The following is a 20,996-nucleotide window of genomic DNA, read 5'->3' on the forward strand; positions in this document are numbered from 1 at the left end:
TCCCAGGGGGTCAGTCTGGAACTGGAAACATTTTAATAGCTCTCCCAGGGCAGTAGGGGGTGCTGGCTCCACTGGAGCCATCATGCGCCTCTGTCAGTATGATGACATCAGTTCCCATCCATTTTGAATGAGTCTGGGGCGAACTGATGAAACTAACATCAATAAGCAGTTTTTTTTTTTTTTAAACAACGATAACAAATGAACAGAACATCAATCAGTGGTGTGAACAGGTGTACAATGGGAAGGTGGGTGGATTGGTGAGGAATCTACAGATAGATATTTTATCAAACAGAAAAAGTGTCATTGAAGGTTCTTCAGATAGCTACATCTACATGCAGATTCCTTACTGTTTGAATAGATTCCTCATACAGTCCCACACTCTCAGGGGGGAGGGGCAAGGCTGTTGGTACCATAAAATCCTGAAGAACTGAGCAAGCAAAGGGACCATCAATCCTCATTTTGGAATCCAAATAATGGAGGTTTGCAAAAGTGTTAATCGATGTCCAAGTTGCCACTTTTCAAGTATGTCACAAGTGCTCCTCTCACTAGCGCGGAGTTATAAGATTTGGCTCCATTTGAACGGGCATAAATACCTTCTGGAGGCCCCTTATGTGCCATTGCATAGCATATCTTGCTCAAAAGAATAGTCTATCTTGAGAGTATCTGCTTGTGGACTGCCTTGCCTTTCATATTTCTGATGTATTCCACAAAGAGCTGTTAATCTAGTCTGAACTTAGGTGTTCCGTTCGCGTATAAACTGACTGCGCTTTTGAGGACAAGGTGATGAACTGTCCTCCTCTTTAGGTAGACGTGGAGGAGGTTAGAAAATGGAAAGAGTGACAGTCTGACCTAAGTGGAAGAGAGTGTTGACTTTGGCAGGAAGTGAGCCCGGTTCATTGAAAAGATGGAGGTTAAGGGAAGCTTTATACTCAAAAACCTTAAGTTCACATAGTTCATTAGCTATTGTGATAGCGATTAAGAGCTTTGAATTTTAACAATCGTAAAGGACAACTATGTAAAGGTTTGAAAAGGGAATATATTAGATAAGTAAGAACCAAGTTGAGATCCCACTGTGGCATAATGAAGGGACTAGGGGGGTCACTTGTTTGTGTGACCCTTAATGAATCTTAGAACAATGGGAGATTTAAAAACTGATGGTCCATCAGGGTGGCAGAGAAAGGTCAATAAGGCTGAAAAAATAACCTTTACCAGTAGCAACCACAGTGCCATCCTGGGATAGAGCGTGAGAAAAGGAAAGTGTCAGACAGATGAGCTTGAAGAGGATCAATAGAGTTGCATGTACAGCACTTAAAGTTGGTCCACCTGCCAGAATAAACAGTTTTGTTGGTGTTTTCTTCAAATAACATCACATCCACCAGTTCAGGTGATAAAGAAAAGGCACTCTGGTTGACCCGCTCAATCTCCAGGCACGTAGGCTGAGGCTCTAGAGGTTTGGGTGTAGAACCTGCCCCTGCAACGGTGATAGGCGAGCAACCCTATGATTGAGATCGAGCAAAAGGTACAGGGAGAGATGAATGAGATCTGCATAATCACAACCTTTGTGGCCAATCTGGGACTGTTAAGATTACTTGGGCCTAGTTAAGGCAAACCTTCAACACTCGAGGAATCAAAGGTGTCTGAGGCAGGGAGCATTGGGGGAATGAGTTCCATCTGAAATTTAACTTTCCACTTACTTACGGGTTTCCTCAATTTCTTTGATTCCTCAACTGTCAGGAAGTGGATAATTTCACTTCAGGCGAAATGTGTTCTCCCAATGCTGCCTGCCTCAGGTACTAGAGGACACAGAATTTTGGGCAGTGGGATTTCTTGATTGACTAACATATCTACTTGCGGTGTTCCCCACATTAGGAAGATTTCCTGGACTACCTCTGGGTAAAGGTGACACTCTTAGTCAGCAAGATGGCGCTGACTGATACGGTCTGCCCACACGTTCAACAATCCAGCGAGCTGATTTGCTCCCAAACATATTTGACAGTCTCTGGTCCTAGAGCTTCTCTGCAGAGTAGAGATAATCCTTTTCCCCCTTTCTTGTTGATGTCCCATATTGCAGTCCTGTTATCTATCGGGATATGGACTGGCAAATTGGGAAGGGAGAAAGGCCTTGAGAGCCAGACACATCACCCGCAATTCTAACAGAGTGATGTGCATATTTTGCTAACCAGAGGCCTCTGATCTACAATTCCTCCAGATGGGCACCCCACCCCACTAAGGTGGAGGCATCTATATTCTCTGTCACCACGGGAGGAAGAGGATGAAACTGCTTGCCTTGAGACAGGCTGCCTACATTTTAATATAGGTTTTCAGATCTCCTATGTGTTGGAACCAATGCCTGGGGAGGCACCACTGGAGGACCTTCATGATCCAGCATACATGGTTGACCAATAAAACGCAGGAGGCTAGCAGACCGAGCAAATGCAAAAGCCATCAGGACTGGAATGCTGGCTCCATCATGAAACATTGTAATCATAGTCGGAATGTCTTGAACCCCTGGAAAAGGAAAAAAGGCTGGATGTGATGTTGTGTCCTATACTGGCCCTATGAACAGGATGCGCCGCGAGAGCATTAAGTGAGAACTGGGCTTGTTAATAGAGATCCCCAGGTCAAACAACAGCTGAGTGGACACTTGCAACTGGTGAGACACCATCTCTGGCTTTAGTGAGCCAATCGTCTAGGTACTTAAATAATAGAACTCCTGACCTTCTGAGATAGGCTGAAACTACTACCATAACCATTGTGAAGATTCGGGGAAGAAGTCAGGCTGAAGGGCCGCAAACTGGTAGTGCTCGGATCCAGCCGTAAACTGAAGATGGTTTCTGTGAGACTTCAGGATTGGAACGTGAAAGCAGGCATACTGTAAGTCTGTACACCCCATCCAGTCTTTTGTTTACAGTGCAAGTAGAACCTGAGCAAAGGAAAGCATGTTGAACTTTTCTGTTTTGAGGAACCAATTCAACACCCTGAAGTATAGGATATGACTGAGTCTATCGTCATTTTTGGGAATCAGGAAATAACAAGAGTATAACATTCTTGATCCAGTTCGTACTTTGGAACCAACTCCACTGTATCCTTTCGTAGAAGAACATGGCCTCTTGTTGAAAAATAAACAGATGGAGGGATGGGGGAGTTGAGTCTGATGAAAGGGAAGGGCATATCCTCATTCCACCGTCTGTAAAACCAATAGGTCTGAAGTGCTTTTTCACCACATTTGTGGAAAAAAGAATACCTGTTCTTAGCACCAACAAGCTGAAACCAATCCATTATCAAGCCAATTAATATTTTTTATGCGACCTGTGAAAACCCTGAATCTCTTGGCCATGCATGTCTTCTGCGAAAGAATTAAGCTCTGGCTACTGAGTCTGCAGTATCCAGACCTGATAAAATACATTGATTCACAGCTACCTGGGAACACTTGTCAACTCCTTAAAGTTTTCATGAAGCTCAGAATATAAGTTAGAATTCACTGGCTGGACAGACTCTAGTAAGGCAAGCACATAACGACTCAGACAATTTACATTGAGAGATTTTAATGACAGATGCCCTGCAGAAAATATCTTTATAGCATATTGTCCCATTTTCTTTGCCTCCCCTTCAGAAGGTGTATATTGAAATGAACTGGAGTCAGTTTGTAGGTATAAGATGCCTGCACGTTTAAACTTTCAGGGGATGGGTGAGGCGTCAAAAAAAGAGGGTCCCCAGAAGCAGGCTTTTCTCTACGAGCTATTTATCTGAATACTGCAGTTGAGGAAGTAGTTCAAGTTTAAATGTATTGCTTAGTTCATTGAAACCACTGCACACAGATAACGTCAAATTGCCTTAGCACTGATCAGTTCTAAAAACAATTCAAGCAATTATCACATCTACCTCCGACTAGACATCACGGATTACCCCCTCAGCTGCCTTCACCTAAGGGAATGCCTATCCATAAAACTAGCACATTAAAAGTACTATCTAAACTCTTGAGTGCTTGACATTGTACAAAATCTGTGAAGTGCATTATTATTTATTTTTGGGGGGGGGGGGGGGGGGTTTATTCAAACAAATTGTAAACATTCGACATACAGTAAATGTGGTCACGTTGCCTATGCTTATAGTACACAATCCAAGGGGTAAGGGGATAATTACTCCAGTTGGATTGATGGTGTGTAGCATCCACATGACATTTGTCTCTTATTTCACGTATATGTGGTTGATGGTATGTGGAAGCACAGTGAGTTGCGGTTAATGCATGTCACAGGGGTACAGAGTACTGGGTAGAACCAGGGAAGACAGGGTTGCTATCTCTGAATGTACTGTTGTGGTGTGTAGATTGTTATTATGGAGTTTGCAGGGGCGCAGGCATGGGGTGCATTAAATTGGAACATCTGTACTGGTCACATGGGAAGGGAGGAAGGGGTGCTCCCCCTACCCCCCAAGAGGCATTGGGGTCCTTCCAATTTGCTGCGAAGTGAGAGATAATGTCTAAGGGTGACAGAAGTAAGCTGAGCTGCCTGCTTCTATAGGTGACAGACCATATGGTGGCCTAGTATCGTCATTGGGAAGCTGCTTGAAGTGTGCAAGGATTGTCGCCCAGTGGTGTGAGATGGGGTGGCGACGAAGGCCTTGCACCTCCTCACTACGTAAGGCCTCCTCCTCTGCCACTCCCCATTTAGTCACAGCTCCTCTCCAGGTCTCCACTGGGCGCAGGATGGGTGACTGCCACTGTAGTGTAATTAGGCAGATTGCCAGTAGAAGTGATCTGAAAAGTACATTATATAAAACATATTGTGCATTCCTAGTCGGTCACTAACTCTGTATAGCTTTGGTCCTACTGCTTGAAACATAACTGCACCGTTATCACAGGTGCCGTGATATTTCACCATAATTGTTGACTAACATTGCATAGACATTATTCAGACCAACTGTAAGTCACTGTTCATTCAACTAGAAGTCACCATCTACCCGTTCTGCAATGCATATGTGAAGCGCTGCTGGACAACGATTCACAAATCTGCACATTTAACCTGGCCTCCGAGGTGCTTGAACGTATTACAGAGTTAATATAAGCATATTGTTGATCTATAACCAGCCTCAATCTTGATGTTGCTCAAGTGTTTTATCAACAGGTTTAAGAATTGTGTACCTAGGCAAGCCAGGGTGATCAAATTTCCCTATTGCCATGTGATGACTGCATGCCTGCATAACACATGTGGACCTTCCGAAATGGTGATTTAAGTAGATTCTTCCTGGTTTTCAAAACTGTTTGACACATACATAAGATATGCAATATTGACTCTTTTGTATCCGCATACCCGACAACGTGGATCTGTCTGACTGCCCTTACATGTTGGGATGAGATCTTTAGTATCCCAATGACCAAATTGGTATAGCATAAAAGATGTTTTTAGAGAAGGAGAAACATGGGCAGATCTGTATGCCCGTGGCTTTAGTCTGCCATCTAGATACTGCAGTTGAGGTAGTAGGTTTCTCCTAGAAAGCTAAAGAAGGCTCAGTGAGGGCCTATTTAAATGGGAGGAGTGGTTCTGCCAGGTGAGATAAACATTGGAGAACCTCAATCAAAATATTGTCCTTGGTCTTTGTAGATGGAAGGAGAAGATCCAACAAAACTGCAAATTTCCTTACCACAGCATGGTAAGAAGTTACCTCCGGTGCAGGAAGTCCCCCCACTGGGGATAGTAATTCCAATTCCAGGGAAGTGTTTAAACCACTAGTATCCTTTAGTCCGTTTAAGGCAGGGTCAATGAGGACCCGTTTGCCTTCATCACCAGGAGTGTCACCATATGGGTCATCCTCACCAAAGAAGTATCTTTGTTCTGTATTTAATCATTGAGCTTTCCTTCTAAAATGATAATTATCTAGCAAGAACAACAGTTCCATTGAAGGCAAGGGTGGGGCTCAGTCAGTATCAACTGCAGCACTGGCGCCTGCAGCATCAGTTGGGGGGGGGGGGGGGACTGGTGGCATTTGAAGCAGCATCAGTTGTGGCTCCGGTGGCATTTGATGCAACACCGGTGAAGTGAGTTGCAGGGATTGGATGTCTGAGGAGACAAAACCAGTAGGTACAATGGTGGAAGTCCACTTCTACACTGGAGTCACAGGTGTTGAGATTGGAGACGCCCAAGATACTTAAGGCAGCGGCATGAATAGTGTTAAATGGTGTTGATAGAGCACTGGAAATCTACCCAATGAGTAGGCCATCTGTCCCATACAGCCACTAGGTGTACCACAGGGGACCAGCACTGGGTCTAGTGGAGCCACAGGTGCCAGGCCCACTGGATTCATTAGTGTTGAAGAGGTCGGAGCTCAATCTTCTTCCAATTCTTCTTCTCTGGCCTAACTTTGATCTGAAGCGGGTGAGGCTGGTGTTTGAAACATGCTTTTTGAAGATCTTCTGCAGGATTAATTTCTCCTCTTTTTCTTGTGTTTTCTTTTTGAAGATATAGAAGAGTGAGGTAAAGGAGAGTCTGTAACTGGTCGAGGTTGCACGCTCAAGCCATAAAATGTTGGCTTCAGGCTCCTGGAGTACCTTGGGATTAACCTTTCAACAAGGTTCACAAGCATTGGCGTTGTGGTTGGATTCAAGTAACCATAGATAGATGGCGTGATGATCCATGATAGACTTTTGGTCATCGCAGTCTCAACGCAGCTTGCATCCACACCTCTGGGCAGCGACAATGTTATTAAAACTGCACCTGAAATGAATCAATTGTAAAGAAATCATTAAATACTGAACTTTTCCTGAGGAGAGTTGAAGAGCTTTGGATTGCATTGATATTTATAAATTGGGGGTATGCCGACATAACCCCACTAAACCTGGGCCAAAAAGGTGTGTGCATGTAAGAACAACGTATAGTGGAGACAAATTATCAAAAAGCTTACTGCCCAACCCGAGCACACTATTTACTTATGGGCCACGATTATAAATTAAAAACAGTAATTTAAAAAAATCCTTCACAGGTGAAAAATTCACAGTCTTGAGTAACATCAAAATTCACATCTAATTATAGCAGAAAACATACTAATAATCATAATATAAAACACACTTAAACAACACAAACATTTAGTATATCACAACAGTTGAATATCATGGTCTTCAAAATTAAATGGACTCCTCCAAAAAATGTACATCTCCGATTCAAGTGTCTATATCACCAGCCAAATTCTAAGAAGGATATCGACCCATTCATTGTGTATACCATAGCGGAATGGAGATTTCGCTTCTGGGAACTTTTTAGACTCTGGCTGGAGATAAAGACACTCCAATCAGAGACCTGCTTGACGCATGTGCCGCAGTTGCTAATGAACTGCAAACAACTTTGTTCGGAGATGATTTTTTCCTTTAGCCTAGATTGATATGTCTTCCCAGTGTTGTACTGAGGTGGCCCAAAATGTAGGGGCTGAAATGCGTCAACATACATTATTGGAGTCCATTTCATTTTGATTTGGAGCCAGAACATTTTCAAGGGAATTTCTTTAATGGAACAATAAGAGGGCAATGATTTGTCCTACAATATTGCCCTAGCGGACTACTTCATATCAGGACTGCTTTTGGAATAAGGACGCAGCCTCAATAAGTGATAATTATAATATTCAACTGTTGATATACTAAATGTTTGTGCTGTTTATATGTGTGTTTATAATCGGATTATTTGTACATTTAAATACATGTGAATTTTGATGGTACTCAAGACTGGATTTTTCACTTGTGAGGGATTTTTTTTAATGAATTAATTTAATTTATAATTAGTGTGCTTGGTTTGGGCAGTACGTTTTTTGATAATTTGCCCCCACTATACGATGTTCTTATGTACACACATCTGGATTGCATTCATTGACCAGAAAAAGGGAAATTACGTCATGACAATGATGGGGCACTTTGTGACTCCAGTGAAATCACATGGAGCCACACACCCTACCACATGGGGGGAGCTATTGATACGTTTCCAATTCCAGACTGATGCTTGGAATATTCAAAATGGGAGTAATCTGCAGGTAGATGTATCAAACAGAAATGGCTGTTTTGGGTCTTATCACAAGGGACCTTAGTTGAGAATGTGGAGGAAGTACCCAGATTCACCCATTTTATTTTTATGGTAGAGTTGAACGAATCTGGTTATTTCAACGAGTGAGATTTATCACTGGCTTAACAAATAACAGATCTCGAAGACTGGTGCTATCGTACCGGTCAGAAGGTATGAGCACAATGTGCAAATCAATGAAATTAAATTTAACGCATGCTCGGTTTGTTACAAGACTGCTCTTTAGTCTATGAAAACTAAACTTTCTAAATCAAATATCAATTATTAGGTGCAAGATAGAAGTGCTCTTGTTTGTAAGGTATTCGTACAAAAGGTGCAGTACGCATTTAAGTATCCCAAGCAACAGGTAGGTTGAAATTGAAAAGAATTCCAGGTAGAGAGCAGGTGAGGGTGCAAAAAGTGTTCCCAGGCTTAAATGATAACTGAACTGTAGAGAATCTGATTCAGTCACTCGCCTTCACGCGGACCAGAAAAAATTATGTTAGTGGGATGTCTGGTTCATCATCCAATCTGAAGTGAATTAATGTACATTTGGAAGATCAGCTGGAACTACTTGAGCAGCAGAGTCATTAGGAGACATACATAAAATATAGGAGGCGTGGACAACTTGAATAATTTGATACTAACTTTTTGGCTGCTATTGTGAGAAATGAAGGGACGAATTGCAGTCCTTACCTGAAAATGATTGCGTACTGCTCAAGCCTTGCATGCTGGACTGTGGGATCTACTGTGTCAAAGGCAGCAGATGTGTCAAGTAGTATAAGGTTTAAGAATTTGGAAAATCCTATTACAAACTCTAGAGGCCCCGCCAAGTTAAATAATGATTTGATGTACCCACTCTATTAAATATCAGAGCAGCTGCATAGCCATTAAAGTCTCTAGTAAGTGACTGTTACTAAGCCCCACTGGTCCATGGTTCCATATTTGGTTGGTCTGCCCCAAGCTATATAATTTTCTCAAAGCCAAACCTGTGAAGTAGAAAAACAAATAGGTTTGTGTGGTACCATGTCTGTTTGGCACCCTTGTAGAGTGTCTGCGTATTGCGAAAATAAAGAAAGAAATACAATAAATAAAAAATGGAAGATCTGTAGATGCCTCCTCCCTAGAAAATTGATTGTAGAAACTGAAATTAGTTTTGGCACAGGAGGCCCATTTACTATTAACGCAGGAGGGAATTCACTAATTTTGAGCACAACGGTTTGGCATTTAGTTTCTTGAGTTTGGGCAAAGGTGAAAAACAATGCAATACAAAAGGACTCTGCGACTCAGCTGTGAGACACCGATCAGTGATGGAAGCGTTGGACAACAGGAACACTCTACAGACATTTCATACAAGAGAATATGCTCATTAAATATTATGTTACTACCATTTGTATAGCGCTCACTATTATTTTATGGCACTGTAGCAATCTCTAGCTTGATATCCTTTTGTGCAGACCTGGAGTAGCAGTAAACAATTTTGTCTGTTAGTGCTGTTGCGAGTGGTTACAAAAGAGTTTGTTTATTGATATAAGGTTTGGGTAGTTTTCGGTGATTTTTGTAGTTTTTAGGTCTGGCATTAGCCAAGACCTTTTGATTTCAGAAAAATAACATGCATAACATACGAAGTTGATTTCAGCAACCCCTCTCCACCCATTTGTCTGTTGTGTCAATCCCATGTTGCTTCCGCCTACAAACAGCATACAGCATGGGGAAGTGGGTCAACCTACTTAAGCCACTGCATTATCCCACTTTGAGTGCTTGCATTCTGCTCTTGCACGAGGATTTCCCTTCAGTCGTATGTTGCCAGATGTGATAGCAGGACACGTTTGAAGTGAGAATAAGGCAATTTACAACTTTCAGTTACTGTCTCTTTCCAAAGCTGTTGTAAAATCCTTTTGAAGTGAACTGCTGCTATATCACAGTATACCATGAGTCCCTGAACTCAGTTTCGCCAATGGCTCTTTGATAAACTATGTCCAGGAAGAAAACCAAACTTCTTAGTGTTTAATTTGCAGCACACTTGTAATTCGTATTTTAACATAGATCGGGTGTAATCTGGGTTTTAGTAGTCAAAACTTTATCCTGTGAACCTTTGTTCCACACCTTCTGGGTTTTTTTGCCTTCTTTTTTCCTTGCGTTTTGCCTTCTTTAATAATTTTTTTTGCCTTTGTTCCTTCTTTCCTTTGTTTACTGTGTTTTTGCTTTCTTCCCTTTTTTGCATTTTTCCTCCATTCCTTCTTTATTTCTTTTTTCCTTCTTTCTCTTTTGCCTTTCATTCTTTCTTGGTCTACTTTCCTTTCTTTTACTTCCTTTCTGTTTTTGCCTTCATTCCATTCTTTCCTCTTTGTCTGAACCTTTATTTCTGGGCTTCTTTCCTTCTTAACCTTTTTGTTTTCTTTCAAACTTTCTATTTTTTTGCTTTGTATTTCGTGGTTTCCTTCTATAGTTCTTCCTTTTTGCCTTCCTTACCTTTCTGCCCTCTCCCTGCCTTTTTTGTCTGTCTTCCTTTTTTCATTCCTTCCTTGCCTTTTTTCTCAAGGGCTAGGCTACCAGCCAATGGCAGACCGATGCCTTTTTTTTTTTTTTTTTTAGGTCTGTGTTTGCCAAGACCTTCTCATTTTACTAAAAGCATGTATATCACAGTTATTTGTATAGGTTTTCTGCCAGACTTTCCTTCCACACAATCCGGCATGCATCAAGAGGGCAATGTTAGCCCACTTCCACCACTGACTGACTTCACTATGGGTTCCAACATGCTGCCCTTTCAAAAGGCGCACACTTACACAAAAGGTAGCTCTTCAGTGCAGGGTGTACCATAATGATGTGTACGTTTCTGAGAACAGAAGATCATTAAAAAAATATATATATATTAAAGATTTAATAAGGACCTGCTAGCTTAACAAACAAGGTTTGCAAAAACCGTGACAAAACAAAACAAGAATTGACAATACTCTGGTGGCCAATGCCAGACCCACTGGCTTTGCCAATGCTGGTTTAGATTTGTTTTTTTATGCATAACAGACATAAGTCAGACCTTTAGCATGGCATCAAATATCAATTACGTTTGTTTGAAAGCGTATCAGGAAAGTATGCGAACTGATTGCATTTGCATAGCTGAAAGTGATGGTAAAGCAAGTTTGATCTTGAACTAGTCTTGTGTGATCTGATGTTTATAGATGGGTTTGCGCATGATTTCTCCATTCTTCAGGTCTGGATGGCTGGTTTTCTATTGCTTGACTGAAGTAAAGTGCTTTCTATATAAACATCATCATAAGAATTATGATGCAATATTGTTCACATGACGCTGTGTAACATTAATGGTGGTATATTGGGAACTGTAATAAGGTGGAAATTGGTGTGATGCTGGACAATGTAGTTGGGCAGTGCTTTGTTAACTAAATGGCTTGGTAGCATGCAAGGGTTCACTGAAGGGTATGCTGAATGGAAATTACCATTTGTAGGTGTGTCTAGAACAATGATGTGTGGCCTGAAACATCTTCCACCACATTCATTTCTTTTAAGGGTATGAGCGATGTTTGATAATGATGTGCTGATCAGGAGCTTAGATTTCCGACTGGACTGTGGCAGCATGCCAGATTCTGTTTGAATGGTGGTAACATGCTGGATTTGGAATGTAGGCATGACCTTCAGCCCAATATACTTTTTTCTTAACGCATAGCGTTGACCCTAATCCTAAATTGGAGACAGCGCAAATAGAGAGCTATTAGTGCTGGCTTCATGTGGTCCTGTCCTCATATGTACATTCTGGCTGCTTGATGTTGCACTCTTTGTAGTCTGGTGTTCGTTGGAAGGCAACACATACTCAATTTTGGCTCAAATTATGAAGAAATGATCAAGTCTAGTTAACAGTTACCCCCGATGCCCATATCAATTCCTTCAACTTCTTCAAGATGAGGGTATCCGCTTTCTGTCATCAATAAATTGAGTACTGACAATTAGACTGTTAACACATTTCATTTAAAGATCTGGTGTAATGCGACTAGTCAATATTAAAATATTGAGTGCAGTGGCAAAACATAAAATGATGGTCTCCTCAGCAGTATTTAGTCACCTACTAAGGTTGAACAAGATGTGAGGGGTCTCGGGCATGTTGCCAATGTGGGGTACATGGAGCGAAGCTAACAAAAGAACTCTGTGGCACTGTAGGGTCTGAAAGGGTGCCCACCCCCACTTGCTGGAAATTGCCCCAACTTTAACACAATGCAAGGCACAGTGAAGTTCATCTGGTGGGCCCAAGTGACCTAAGCGAGAAGTATGTCCCTACGTTATAGATATCCTTGGTACTTGTCCATTATTTATTTTAATTGACTTTTTTGCACTTTCCCCTTGGAGGGGCTCTACAATAGGTTTCCAACACTGCACATGGTATCCCTGTTACTTTCATTTTTTGGCATTGCTTCAGTGGGCAGGAGGACAATCAAAGGTCACAAAAAGGGAAATAAATATCCAAAATAATTTTCGGTAAAGAGGAAGGGGACATGAGCTGGACGTAAGCATAAAGCACTTGAAAATTCACATAGGGATATTTACCAAGACACTTACCTCAAGATTATGTGGATATAACAAATTTATTACAAGCCTGTGCTTAGTTTTTTTTTAAACTCTGGAGAAAATTATCTTTACAAACCCATTTCACTTAGTGTTTTACTGAGAACACAGACAGGAAGCACCCAATTATCTGAAAGCATCTACAGTGCACAGCAGTCATCTGATGGGGTCCTGCCATCCTTTTGGAAAAGGTACAAAAAGTGGGAGCGAGTGATAAATTGGTACAATTAATGTAGTCACTCTATAAACATTAAAAGGCTGGTATCTTAAGTAATGCCACTATGAATTTCTGTTTCATATGGGAACCATCCTCAGTTTTACTAAACAAGTCTGGATGACATCTATACTGAACAAACACTTGATGAATCTATTTGAGCCAAAGAATTTTTGCCAAGGCTCTTATTTCTCCTCTGCTACTACAGATATTAGAGAAGGCAGCATTGATTTAACTACATCCATTCCTCGACCACATAACATCTTGAGATATTAGCAGTCAACTTTTCAATGTGATAGTGGTACAAAACATACCTTGAGATGTCCAATCATTACTTTTGTACATCATGGGTAAAGGGGATACTGCCAAGTTGACTCTGATAGGCTTATCGGCGGTTATAAATGTCCTTGATCATTGTGTCATTCTGGCTAGGAATGGGACAGTGGTAAAATCGTCAGATAAGGATAATATGCGGCTAAGCCCATTCCTTAACATAAAGCAGACAATAGTGAAATTGGCAGACATTTCCTGTCCACCATCCAAAAACAACTTGGGGTTCCACAGCACCCTGGTCTCTCCCCAGACTTGTTCAAAATATATGTGGCTAGTTCACTTGAAAAAGTCAAAAATGAAAAATAAGCTTCCTAATGACTAAGTTGGAACTGCTGCCATTTCACCTGTGGTCTGAGTTAAAAAAAAAAAAAAAAAAAAAAAAGGAAGGGGTATCCTCGATTCTGATATGAGGCTAGATAGAGGCAAATGTACCATTTCCTCCATCGGCCTTGCACATAGGGGCACCGCTTTAAAGGCTATTATTGGCCCTAAATGGTGTCCTGAAGAGGTTGATTGTTTTACCAAAGACCACGCATATTACCTGGTGAGCTGAAATTATGATTTTTCAATAATGTCTTAGGACCACTCACTTGGGCCTAGCTGTTTTGCATTTAATTGTAGAAGTCTTGCAGACATGACAGTAGATCACTAAACTGGTTTTGTGAGCTATCCAGTTTCACCATTATATTCAGGGATTTGTAAAGGGAGACCCAAGTCTCTAAGCTGAAAACCAAACGAACATTGTAGGGGTGTTGTGGTAATTCTGTGGGTCTGAACTGCCAAGTGGAGTGTGAATACAGCAGAATGGATCAGATTTGCCATTGTAGATCACTTAGCGATAAAAGGACTGAAATCATTCAAGGGATTCGCCTTTAAGGCCTACTACAGTTGTCAGTCTTAACAGATCTGGGTGGCCTCCTGACTCATATGCGGAGTGCAGGTCTCAAAAGGTAAAATATAGCTAGATTTCATTTCTCAAACATATAGCAGATATTATCCAGTGCAACAGTGCAGGTTCCATCCTTTAAGTGGACATAAGCCTGACTAAAGTGTGACTAGCAGATTACCTGGTGAAGATGGGCCGATACCTGCTTAGTGGCCAACCACTCTAAATTATTGTCTAAAAACTGGAAGCTATGGGTTATAAACATTGGAATCCTTGAGGTCAAGATTAATTTTCTTTCAAAAATGTCTATGGACAGTTTTATTTAATTATGTACATATCTATATGAAGTATTTGTACAGAATTGAGCTAGCCAAAAAGCAGCAGAGCTCTGTACAGGGTCAACAACAAGCATAAAGTCAATGAGTGACAGATGTACATGGTTTGTGGATGGTTAATGCTTTGTGATGTAGTCTCTTCAACTCTGTCTTAAATTGAAGCAGCATTGGGGTGGTCATGAGGGATACGCGGGATGTCTTTAAGATCCTGGATGCATAGATAGAAATAGAATGCTGCATTGTTTTTTTTCCCCCTTTGGCACTACGTAAGTCTGCAGTCGGATATTGTCCTGTTTGTGAGTGTGCTACAAACCACTAAATGATGACCTTAACTGACCAGTCTGCTAAGACATTGATGATAGGATGTATACTGTTAAGATATTTCCAACAAAACATCATATATAGCCACCACATCTAGTGAAACATTTGTACTTTTTACTTTGAGTAAACATTTAGATTCTCTGTTATAATAATTTGGAGCCTACAGCTAAGCTTTACCAGCAATTGTATTCCACACCACTTGGCCAGCATTCAGTTTGTGAAGAGCCACAACGTTGCCTTTATATTGGAAACTTGGAATTGACAGTCTGAAGTGTAACACAGCTGATTTGAGAGTGGAAAATATTGGGTGTACTATTGTTGGTGCAGCAGATAAGAGGATACTTGAAAGAGGTCTATCTACATATTGCAAGCTTGGGTGGTCTGCTATCCCAAAGGAAGGCTTTCTTTTTTTCTGTGATGTTCTGCTGAATTCTAAAGTGGGTTTTAAAAGCTTTTCTCTTTTTATCACTGTATTTTTTCCTCCACTCCTCCCCCCCCCCCCCCCCCCCTTTCAACTGGCACTTTTTTCTTTTTTGTGAGAAAATCCACCTGTTTGTGTCAGCTGATTGAAGGAGAAGTCTTGCTTCCCTAATTTGCACCTGTTGCAGACGGTCGGGGGGCTTTTTGGTAAGTCTTTCTCTAATAATCTTTGTTGCCACAATATGCCTTGCAATCTTGGTCCTTTGGTTTATTTTGAAAGAGTGGCAGTATTTGCCAAAGCAGTTACAACAACTTACAAGCTGACATGAAGTGAGAATGAGAGCACTGTATCAAGGTTTCTTACTGTTTGGGCCATGGATAGTTTTACTCTCAGAAAAGGAGCCAAACTGACTAACAGTGTATTGTTGGCAAGCATAGATGACAAGTATTAGGATCTCCATTTTTGAGCCGCTGAGACAAAGCAAATTCTCTTGCATCTAATGAGAAATGCGGTCCTGGCAGTTTATGAACTTGCTCAAGTGTCTGTTTCTTCTACTTAGACCTGTGTTTATCTAGGAGTCATCTGTATTTATGTGAAATATCAAGTCAGAATTGTTCAATACATTCTGCCAATGGATGAACATAGATATAGGATAAAATAGGTGATAAAAACACTGGGTGAATGAACAAATGATATTAATTAGTAGATGGTGTATATGAAAGTGCAAACTCATCAGTTCAAAAGGCTCTCTCGGTTTGTTTTCACTCTCCCATCTGTCTTTAGTCTTAATTTACAGTATCACAATACCAAATAACAAAATTAATCAGAGGGTGCCTGATGGCCTTGAGGGAGAGCCTTTCAGATCTTGTGTTCATACATTCTAAGAACTCAAGTTGTAATCAGCTGTTGTGTAATAGTTAGGCCTGGGTTAAATTTTCATTACACCTGCGTAGAATTGCGCAATCAAATTTATGCAAAATTACCAAGATTATGCCAGATCGCATAATTTTGGGGAGAAACTTTAATGCAAGATGTACCATTCGGGGAATTTTTAAAAAGGAGAAGCATTTCTGGAATATATATATTTTTTTCAACCCAAGCAGACTATTCAAGTAACTTGAGAGCTAAATTACAAATCCGAACGCAAATAACTGGAAATCAATTCAAAATTACACTTCCACATTGAATTTTCACCCAAACAGACCTTTCAGATACTTTTGAGTGGAAGCTGCATTTTGTGTAATTAGGTGCAATTTCCTGTATTTAGGCTACAGCAAATTACCAGTGTTTTGCACACCATTGATCATAGGTTATGTTCTTAGTACATGAGTTGTTAGTTTACTTCACTCAAGAACTTTCACTGGGAAAGGACAGGTTTGAAATGGTCAACAAGCTACAGCTTTCTTGTGGGATCCTTGAGCAGAGGGGCAATTAACCTCTTCTTTAAGAGGACAAGTACTATCACACTGAACATAAGAATGTAGGACGTCTGAGAATTTGGGCTCATTGAAAACAGAAGCAGCTGAGGCAGGGCACGGGAGATGGTTCTACAGACGGACTATGGATCTTACTAGCAAGCCCGATCATGCCTTACTTGCACAGCACTTATATATGTGATGATATTTGAATTGTGCAATAGCCCCACAACATTTTTGTTATGTGTTTATAGGAGAGCCAATACTTTTATAATTACATAACTGAACAATATCTTGATATTGTCTAAAATTGTAGAGTTACACCTTGACCATGTGAACGTGGTAATGAAGCATGTAAAAGCAACAAAAAAAAAAACACACACAAAAAAATAAAAAAAACACAAAAAAAAAAAAAAAAAAAAAACTAAATCCAAAGAGACAAGATTGAGACTCAGGTCAGCAGCACACTTTCCACAGATATTAAACTCTTCATATGTTAAGCAGACAATCTTTTAAATGGAGTTGTTAGCAGTGCACTAAGCTTGTGGTCTAAGGTATCATGTCTGGAAGACACAGAACCTGCTGAAATAATTAGTGAACGCTATAAACTAATCAATGTATGAATGCTGTATTTCTGAATTTCAGATTAATTTCCAACCAGGAATTAAAAGTTGAGTAGAGTATTATCCCATTCTGTGAGAGAAGAACGATTTGAACCAAAACGAGCACTGATGATTCTTCTGAATCAAACAATGAAGCAATTTGAGCCACTAGTGTCAGAATTTGTGCCAATGTGTTCAAATTTAAGTTAGAAACACAAGCTAATTGAAATAGGTTCTGGTTAGTTCGACCTTGGTTATAATTCTACTCTACTCTCGCTTATGCATCCTGATGTCACGGTCTCAGTCCTCCTTTCGCACATCTCTTCAGCCATTTCATGTCTTGCTATCAGCTTTTGGTGCCTTCACACATTTCCTTTATCTCTTCCGCATATCTCTGCCCTAAGAACATATACAAACACAACTGATGCATTCACTGACACATAATATGGAGCTTTCAGAGAAAGAGTGATTTGCGTGTAGTTTTTCCCGCAAAGACTTGGAGTGTGGGGAGCTCCAATCAGCCAAGCATGCACCTCAATTGAGCTGCCATTATAGTATATTAGAGCCAGCAGTGGTGAAAGCTTACATACAGCTCTTCTGTGACTCACCTTTTTGGCCAGTTATTATTGTTGCTTTTGTGAGAGCTTGACGGCAACTGTCCAAAGCTGGATACTAAATAAATCAAGCTGTTGACACAAACATTGGCATCATGGTTGAACAACCTGCACCTATAGATATACAGTCTCGAACAATATTCTGTGTATGAATAAATACACCTATAGCAGAATTGTTGTTGTTTTGACTTGCAATTTGCTGACTGGTCATCAAGACCACTGATATAATTACTCAATGCTTTGGCGAGGAGTCATATGTAAGGAAACAGAAGAGTACATCAATGCTTGGCCAATATGTGCCTAAAAATATAATGAATTCCTACATCTACTTCCTTGCTCAATTATGACAAATATGCCCTCTTTTAAAACAGTATTGCAAAGTAGGTAATAGCTGAATCTCATCTAAGAAGGATCCTTTTATTGCTTTATATGAAAAAAATCAGCAGTTCTGTAACTAGGATTTACTATTTACATAGAATATCTTCTTAACCAGAATATGTTTTTTTGGAAAGCTTTAAGATATTTAAAGAAAGCAGCAGTCTTCAATCTGTGTTACGACACGATGAATGAACTATCAACCACCCAGTAAAGAATTGTCTGCATTTTCTCAATGCTCTACAAGAAAATGGAGTAGTTTACAAGCAGTTTTATTTAACAGAAACTCACCTCATCCTATGATCATGGTTTTAAAATCTCAAAACTCCTTTAAAACCATTACCATTCAATGTAGCCAGAACACTGCTTCTACATGTAGTGCTCCAATGTATCTCTATTCCACTCCATGTATCCTTCAAAGCTCTATCAACAAGTCTGATATGGGTAATACACAGTATTTTTCAGATCAACACCCACCTGTTCAGGTTATGTTCTCAAATGAAAACATCTCCTGGCCAACAGGAGGACCACCTTCTCCTCTACTTTCCTTACAGAAACAACTGCATTGCTTGGAAACACGTTGAAGGGGTCAGAGCAGATTTCACTTCAATGGGGTATTGAAACTTCTATGGTGAACCTTACGTAGTTGCATTTTGACAAACAAGGTGAGAATTAATGTATGGAAGAGGACACTGAGGAAAAGCTGGAGCCATTTCATACCCTACACTTTCTAATATGGTAGTAGGCTCTCTAATTGACTACCAATTAGACATTGTAAAATCAAAAGTGAAGACATCCAGGAAGCAACTTCTTTGCAAACAAGAAAATGTTTATCAGGTTATGCCCATCTCAGTGACAGTTTCAAGGAGCTACAGGGCTACACGGCTGCATTAGTCAGTTTAGTTCTTGTTTTTTAGTCTCACTATAAGTGAGCTCCTAAACCCAATCCCTTAAGGTGCAAACATGTAAAGAACAATACACAATAGGTTCTTCTTAATACTTGTTTATTCTTCTGTTTCATATCCCATCCACTGCGGTTGATTAAACCCTTACTCGTTGGGGACAAGGGTGGATTCTCGGTTTCTTTTTATCAAATGGAGAGTCCACAGGTGTGTGTGTGCGCCATGCTAATGCCTCTGAGGCAGACTTCTCTTCTTTCCATGGAATCCAATGGACTCCAACAGACTAACTTAATGATCTTGGTGGAGTTTGCGTAATAGTACATTACATGCTTTTCACTAACATGTCACCATTTTTTTCTGTCTGCAAGTTCACCATCTCAGATGTTTTTCTATTTCAAGGCCAGCATTTCCGGTCCCTGCAGCAAGAGATGGTATTCAACAGCTACAAGTGAGAATTGGTACGGCCCAGTGATGAAAAAAATGACAGCTAGAGAAAAACATAACATGCATGCGGCGAACAAATATTAAGTTGTTAAGAGTGGTTCCCAATACCAAAAACCTTGGTATGAATGAAACCTATCAGAAATAGATTGCCTAGATTAATGGTTAATTTTCCATAAAAGTTAATACTCCCTTTGCAAATTCATTGGTACTTAACAGAATGCGGATCAGAGCAGAGCAATCTATACTTCAAGTTATTTTGGTTAACTTGGCAAAGCCTGCTACACACCTAGTTAACCACCCATGTGGACAAGCAACACTGAATGGGACGCATAATCCTGAAATGAAATACATCCTTTAATGATTCTTCAAGGAATGGCTATTTCATTTGATAGACTGAAACTGTTGTCATTTGAAAAGGTGTGCACTGGACATGTAGTGAGCCTGCCACAGCTACACAACTTTCCTAGCGTTTTTATATATGTTCATATGAAAAACCGAGAAAGCGGGTTTATGAGAGCGGGGAGTGCCAATGAAATGGCACAAATTTTTTCAATAGTAAATGCACGCTCATTTCAAAATTTCAGAATCAAATGACAACATTGACCAAAAGAGTTTTTACCCTCACAGCTACGGTTGATGGTCTAGTTGTTCCCCCTTTTGTAGACACTACGCTGCGCACCGAGTCTTAACCGATTTGGATGGATGGGGAGACTTTGTGAGCCCCAACTATACCACAGAAGTAATCGTTGTTGGATAGGGCAATGACTCTTTTGGGAACCGGTGTGAAGGTGAGCACATCAGTGTGGAGGTTGAATTTGGGCCCACTCTTTTCACGTATGCGTGGCCAACTATTGAGATGCTCTATATGGGATTATGCAGCATGAGGCACTGGTGACCGAGATGTGTAGCTTGATGGGACGGTATGTTTTATAGCAGCACACCACAGTATGGTTTTCATCTTGTGCTGCACCAATACACATAAAACAGTGACTCAGCACTGCCAATGCACGTGATGTGGGGACTCTGGGTGCTTGGGTCTATTGGGTTTCACGCACAAAGTTGTTTTGTTACGATGGATGTTTCTCCAGCACTATATAGATGTGAGAGCCTTTTGTCTCACTTTGTTCGTTCCTTTTGGCAGGTTACTGAGCTGCACACAAGTTAGCTATGGTGGCTACACACTATGTGTCTGTAATCTGGTACACCTGGATGTAACATAGTATGATACCTTTTTTGTTGACCTTATTACAGAAGATAATTTTTTTAATTATATAGAAGACGTACATATCGGTAAGTCACTTGCAACTGAGAGGTATGCATTTTTTTTTTACATAAACTATAAAAGGTAGTGTATAAAAGGAATAGGCCCATGAGGTTAAAAGACATCCTTATATATTATATTTTTGGTGGCTGATCAGGCAGAGTTTTGGTCTAGAGGAGACCCACTAAATGTAGGACTGTGGGTCGAAACGTCAACAGTTGTATGGGAATCGTCAACAGCAGTCAGACTGGACGGATACTGATAT

The 20,996-nt window shown here is 40.5% G+C and overlaps 1 protein-coding gene across 7 annotated transcripts in view; it reads right to left on the reverse strand.

Moving 5' to 3' along the window:
- Positions 1-20,996, reverse strand: part of FTO (FTO alpha-ketoglutarate dependent dioxygenase) — a 1,516,554-nt gene that overhangs the window by 1,468,493 nt on the left and 27,065 nt on the right. The window contains exon 2 of one of the 7 annotated variants that reach the window (XM_069216314.1): positions 5,641-6,710. The exons of the other annotated variants lie outside the window; for them this stretch is intronic. The gene's annotated coding sequence lies outside the window, so the exon portion shown is untranslated. The remainder of the gene's footprint in view (positions 1-5,640; positions 6,711-20,996) is intronic. 7 annotated transcript variants of the gene reach the window in all.

This window comes from Pleurodeles waltl, chromosome 12, assembly GCF_031143425.1.
Source record: "Pleurodeles waltl isolate 20211129_DDA chromosome 12, aPleWal1.hap1.20221129, whole genome shotgun sequence".
NCBI classification, from domain to species: Eukaryota; Metazoa; Chordata; class Amphibia; order Caudata; family Salamandridae; genus Pleurodeles; species Pleurodeles waltl.